A 6,735-nucleotide genomic window follows, 5' to 3' on the forward strand; every position below is an offset into this window, starting at 1 on the left:
ATCTTAAACGATCAAAAGCCTCATTTTCTTTTTTGGGGGGATTTTTTTTACACATAAATAGCAGTAATTGAGCAATTATGGTGGCAAAAAGGAATGTATTCAAATCTGGCTTGTAGGTTCTGCTCGAGTTATTCTGGTTAGGAGAAGAAATGAGAGTTAGAGCTTTATCAGCTAAAAGCAAGTATGAGGACATGACCTAAAATAATTACATTCTAGCTGTTGTAAACATTAATTACTGTGTAATTAGTACAGTAACAAATGCAAATTTCGAAAGTGAAATGAAGCCTCCACCATGAAGGTAACGCTTGTCCTCTAGTGTAACACGATTTTGGACTCTCAGACTTCTGACCCCATCATCAACACGCAGAAATACATCGTCTGACAGAAAGTGAATCTTCAGGGAGCAGACTGGCACAGAACCCAGATGATTCAGAGAATCGTCTCCCAGAAGCACCTCCTGGAATCATGGCTGCCTTCAAGACAAGAAGAAAGTGGGAAATCTGCCCTGACAGGAGGATTTACAGTAAAACGTAGGAGGCCGAGCAAGCTAGGTGAATCAGCGGAAGACACCCAGTGACTGAGCAGCTCTGTTGAAACAGGATGAATACTTCACAGACAGACAGAATGTGCTACGGCCTTCAGGAAATTACTGCAAACGCCTGCCAGATATGTTGGAAGCATTTCTAGCAGAGCCCAAGATATTCGGTCCAATTAAGTAATTTCGAACTCACTGCTGCAGTGGCTGTGGGCTGTGATGTGTTTTCTTTTCAAACAAAAGACGTTTTTAGGGAACAACGGCCCCTCTGAAATTATACGTAATGGTTCGGAAATGGATTTCCTTCTGTCCCAACTGTTCAGATTAGAGTTGTGTTCGGCATGCGTGTGTTTTTGTAGATTTTACAATGATAGTATGCGCTCTGATCAACACAGTTGAATTATGCCAAAACAGGCTGAGCTCACCATTCAGCATACCATGAGAGATCCATGCAGAGGCCTCCAACAGGCTCTTCCTGGCACCAAAGACACAGATTAAAATCCCTGTTCTCTTTTCCAGCTTCCTTTTGTGAGTTTTGGACACTGATGCAGACAACATACCTGCCAAAGGCTGATTTAACAAGCCGGCTTAATTGAATTCAGATTAATTCAGCCCACTCGGGCTAAATTGTATCCTCTTTCATAATGCACAACTTGAAAACACAGATCAAATACCAGCTTGTAAATCCCGATTCTGCAGCACGATCTGCTCCTCAGACATCAGAATGTTTTAAATTAGGCCTCTCCAACCTTCACCCGGCCGATCTGTTAATTTGACTCCTACAATAACAGCAGCTACTGTGTTTTTTAGGGGCCTGGAACCGAAGGTTCGTCTAGGGAGTCTGGAGTGGACACAGGTGCCTCCTCGCTTTTTCTAAGGCTTCCTCCAGGATTACGTCTTCAAGGGGGACTCTTACTACATAACAGATGGAATAAAACCCCAGAATGTCTTGTATTAATCATATCTGTTGCTTCAAACCTCAGTCTGTCTGTGCACTTGGCAGCATGACCTGTGTGTGAATTTGTCCATTTGCTCTAGTGGATGTAAATATTAATGTGTTTAATGTAAAAGTACTGCAGCAGAGATCCCTGTTTCTGCACAAAAGTAGAAGTTTAATCTATTTTACAGATTGGGACCTGCTGATCAAGACAAGGAGCAACAGTCAGGATGACTTACCTCACTTTACAGGTTTTATTGTCGGTGCAAGCGGAACAACAAAAAGGTCCTACAGAAAAATAGTTATTGGGAAATCTCCCACTGACATATAGTTCCTGTGCTGTTGCATTCCTGCACACACTTCTTGTTTATCGAGTGCCAAGTGTTCAGTAGCTAAACTCTGGAAGGAAATGTAAAAAATAATTTTCTTGTTAAACTTAGGAGATAATTATTTCACGAGCTTGTACAGTAATTTATATTCTGACATCATTATCACATCTGTAACAACTCTCCTGATCCAGGACCTGATGTTGGACCAGACGTGTCTGGTTTCGTAAAAATAAAACAAACCTTTATTTCCAGCCCAAAGAGTTTCGCAGAAGAGGAACAAGTCTAAAAATGTGGAGGAAAAACCAACAGAGTAGGTGCAATCACACCGTACAGCATAAACCCAACGACCATAAGGAACTCCTCCTTTCTTGGTTTACTTTTTAAACCCTCAACCTGTCTGCGCTCCACCCTCCACACCTCAACACCTTCTTCCAGATCCTGTCCATGCATCGTGCGCATGTGTCTCACTTTGGTTTGTTCGGCTGGGATGCCAAGTTGATTAGCTTCCTGGCACGGAAGCCAACACGCAGAGCCAAAGCCGGGGTCCCTCCTGGAGGCCCCGACAGTAGGAGGAGTGCTACAGCCGCCACTGTTTGTTTGCCCTATGTCCTAATTTCCGTGAATTCTGACATGACAGGAAGAGTGTTGGGGAGACGGGACAATGGACTATTGTGTGTCCACTCTTTATTCCATGCAAGGTTTTGACAGGAAAACGCTAAGACACACACTTAACCTAAACAAACACGGCGGCTTTAGTGACAATATTGCGCATTGATCTTACCACTGATTTGTACATATTTGTCTAAAAATGTACAGTTACATATGTGCTGCACAAGTGAATGAACATGTTTCTATGTAGATGACATGTTACTGAGCCCCTAGAGGTGAAGGTTAAGGTCAACAGTTAGCATTGCACTCTGTTAAAAATGATCATTGCTACATAATACTGTAGGTACATACACACACAGACGCACCCCAGGTTGGTCCAGTCTGGCCTTAAGGGTTAAAAAAGCTCAAACTGGTATTTGTGAAATGCCAGCGTTTCTTTTTGGATGAACAGACCTTTAGAAAAGACTCCAGTTGTCACATTTCAGACACACACACGCACACACACACACACACACACACACACACACACACACACACACACACACACATTCAGTGACCTCGGTCACAACTCTGAGGTCGGCTTGGAAACTAGAGATCTCATGTTCAGTGATAGATGGTTTCACAAATGCTTCCAAAAAGATGCAGAGGAAGGGAGGTATGTTGAGGAAGGAAAGCTATTCACAGACTGGAGTTCTGTGCTAGAACTGTGTGTGTGTGTGGGTGTGTGTGGGTGTGTGTGCGTGGGTGTGTGTGTGTGTGTGTGTGTGTGTGTCTGAAAGACAGAGTATTCATTCTCTATGCTAGGAAGGCGTGGCAACAGCTGTGCCTACCTAAACTGAGTTTATTCAGGTAATCCATTACATGTCTGGGTTCAGAACCCCTTCCATAGAGATGAGGGGGACATTTGTGTGTATTTGCATGTGTGTATGACGGTGAAAAAGAGCGAGAGAGAGGGAGAGGTGTGTGAGGAATGTCAGTGTCTGACCTTTGTGCTCTTTGTATATGGATGATTGACCTGAAAGACTACCCATGTCTGCTGGTTTCATTCACACACACACACACACACACACACACACACACACACACACACACACACACACACACACACACGCACACACACGCACACACACACACACACACACACACACGACAGCCTCTTTCTCTGAAGCATGAGCACGAACCTGCAGAGCAAACATTGTTGATGCTGTACAAGTGTTTTCAGAGGTCTGTGGCGTCTGGGCAGGGTGGTGCTGTCAGGTTTGTCTTCCCTGACTCACAGTAATTAGTTCTCAGCAAGTTTTGCCCAAAGGTACCTCAATAGTGCACATAGCAACGGCAGCATGAGTGTGAACAGGGTTTACTTTGCATTTATTATCGCCCAACGTTAATTGTGTTGGTGTTTGTGCTGAGTGAAACCATGGTTAGCTAAAGATAATAGGGTGAGAGTGGTGAGAAAATGAGCAAAATGACACTGAAGCTGCAGCCGCGCCTCTGTGGCTTTGACACCAACAGCATCACAACTGTAGTCATTGAAGGGCGAGCTCTGTGTGTGTTTAATAGCCCAACAACTAGACAGTTTTGCATGCAGCAGGAGCTGGTATGTGCCCTACTGAGTGCTTCATTCTACCATTCCAAATGGTCTCCGGGAGTCATCTGTCCTGGTTTATTTCTGCGTGTGTTTTAATAGGAGGTACAAGTTACTTCAGCAGTAAAAAATCTCTGTTCATCCCTCCAAAGCTCTCTTTTTCCTCCTCTTTGTGCTTCTCCTCTCCGGTCTTGCTGTGGCTGGGTGCCCAGCCACCAGTGGGTAACATTCCTTAACATGAGCGAGTACAGAGAGGAAAAGGACTAATGGAAGGAATGAGAGAAAGAGCCACAGCGGCCTCCTTATATAAAGCAGTCTTATATGTCCTTGACCTCTGTTGCAGGACACTTCGCATTTTCTTTTCAGTAGTTTGGCGCTTTCCCAGCCCATATCCTCATTTTGCCAAAAAACAAACTTTCTGTTTGCACCAGTGCCCACGCGCTGCAACCACGCAGGAGTCCACTTAAACACACGCCACATGCGAATGCCGTGTTTTTCCACAATGGGAAGTGAAGGGCTGTAGTTTTAAGGTAAGTTATGATGCCTCTGTGCTCCTTCTGTGGTGTCAGAATCAAAGATTTGCTGAGGAAGCAGGACGCGCTCCACCCTGCCCTCCAGCTCCTATTTCTTATGTGTGTGTGTGTGTGTGTGTTTTGGGGCTTGTAGGAGCTTGTGTAGCAGTGCAGAGGGCTTTTGTGTGTGTGAGCGTGTGGCATCTCCTCTGGGAAGCAGGATTCAGACTGTGGGTAAGGAGGGATAAAATTTGGCTCAGCAGGCAACAAAAGCCATATTTGAAGAGAGGAGCCACGCATGCAGTTTCTCTTTCAGTCTCTCTTTCGCAGAAGGACGCCTTTCTTGCCTCGGCAGCTGTCTTTAGTGGTTTCATCTAAAAATGAATCTTCCATCTGTGTCAAGTCAAACGCTTCACTCTAAAATCTCCCGATTCCTGCAGGCGACAGGCGCACTTAGCTGCCGGGGATGAGGGGTAAATCAGAGAGTCGGCCTCATCAAATCCGGACAATATGAAGCAGCGGTGTCCTCACAACATATCGGAAATATCCAAAGGATTTATTATTAAGAGCTAAACAAAAGCTCTTCTGAACTGCTCTGCTACAAAGAGGTGTTTTTATGACCCAGTCAGGGTAGATGGGAACTGTGAACTGTGCATCCCAGCGGAGCAGCTCAGTGCCAGGGCCTCGCATATCAGCTGGTCTAAAATGAGGCTCGAACAGGGTTCATAAAGGGACAGCAACAGTGCAATTATAGCCTGTGCATGAGGACTGGTGGGGGGGAAAAATTGCTTTTATTGAGATGAATAAATCCATATGCTGATGATCTGGAGTTCCCTTTAAAATCGTTTAATGCAGAGAAAATGTGCCGATTCATTGCTGCAAAATGATGAGGCCATCTGTCCTTCTGCAAACAACATGTGGAACCTGATGAAGTCAACAGCTTTAGAGCTTTGAGGAGCCCAAAGAGAAATGCATTCTATTTTAATGTTTTGCCCTTTCGCAGAGCAGAGGCCAAACTCAGGAACAATTGCTTCTTTTTTTACACTTGGAGGTTTTTTCCAACTTTATGTTGGCAGGCAGGATTGATGCTTATGTCTGTTTCCCACAGCAGCTATCGCTGATGGAAACCGAGGCTTTGCACGGAGAGATCGCCGTCTGGCTGCACCCGAGACTCCGAAATAGCCAGACCAAAGATATCTGTAAGTATTTACAATTGTGTATAATTAGATCGATGATTTTTAAATGTAGTGGAAAATATTCAGCTCCTTATATGATGACGGTTGAAAGGAGAACAGGCTCCTAAAACGGTGCTGGTCCGCCGCTGGTTTTTTCGAGAATGGAACGAGATTTTGCTGATTTTCATCTGTTCCCCTTCCCCAGATGCTACAGCCAGCAAGTGATTCACTTCAAATTGAGGAATGTCTGCTCGTTGTTTAGTCTTCAGCCTCTCTGGGTTATCACCCCTGACCCAACTCGATCACCAGAACACCTCTGAAACCCACCAGAGATCTGCTTATCTAAACCGTAGAGCACTCAAGTACCAGGATCGGCCGTGCTCATTATTCAAACTCCATCCATCCTCTTCCTCCATCGCAGACCAAACTCCTCGCACCAGACGCTTCTCTTTTCACCAGCGCAGTCTCCAACAGACTGGACAGGCATTTCCTGTGGGCGGGACCTGAGGGGAAGAGGCATTCTTGGGCCAAGCACCTCTACTTCCTGTCTCTGCTAACAACACACTGTCTGGGCCTGTTCTTATTTTACGCTTTACTACTGTAATCCACAGGTCCAGCGGTTGGGGGGGGGGGGGGCTGAAATTTTAATTTTACCACTGTTGTGTGTAAACAATAGCAAGAACCACAAGGTCACAGCGTCAGAAAAACACTCCAAGATATTAAAAACGGAGTGATTATTTAAAAAATGCACGCGATGAGTGTGGCTCAAGATCATCCGGGACATGGGTGATGGCGTGGCTCCGCTCTGGTTTACATGCTTTTTTCTTCCGTTTGTGAAAACAATAAAGTTTGTATCTGTTATCTGTTAAAATTAGCCAAAAATAGCATTAATTTTGTCTTTTGTACAAATAAAGCAAGTTCAAAGGTAAATGTAATAAACGTAATGGATGTAAAAATCAGTATTATTACGTTAAAAATTGCGTTTGCAAAATTTCTGAGATACTTTTTATTACTCTGCGACTCGGGGTTTAAAATCAGATTCGGGTTTGATTC

The 6,735-nt window shown here is 44.5% G+C and overlaps 1 long non-coding RNA gene across 2 annotated transcripts; it reads left to right on the top strand.

Moving 5' to 3' along the window:
• Positions 1-4,270: 4,270 nt before the first annotated feature.
• Positions 4,271-6,617, top strand: LOC115249165 (uncharacterized). 2 transcript variants are annotated; one of them, XR_003887868.1, is made up of 3 exons: positions 4,271-4,525; positions 5,616-5,706; positions 5,888-6,617. It is a non-coding gene; the product is annotated as an uncharacterized lncRNA (long non-coding RNA). The 2 variants fall into 2 exon arrangements; XR_003887870.1 differs by lacking the exon at positions 4,271-4,525 and adding an exon at positions 4,670-4,741.
• Positions 6,618-6,735: the final 118 nt, after the last annotated feature.

The sequence above is a fragment of the Takifugu rubripes genome, chromosome 1 (assembly GCF_901000725.2).
Source record: "Takifugu rubripes chromosome 1, fTakRub1.2, whole genome shotgun sequence".
Lineage (NCBI taxonomy): Eukaryota > Metazoa > Chordata > Actinopteri > Tetraodontiformes > Tetraodontidae > Takifugu > Takifugu rubripes.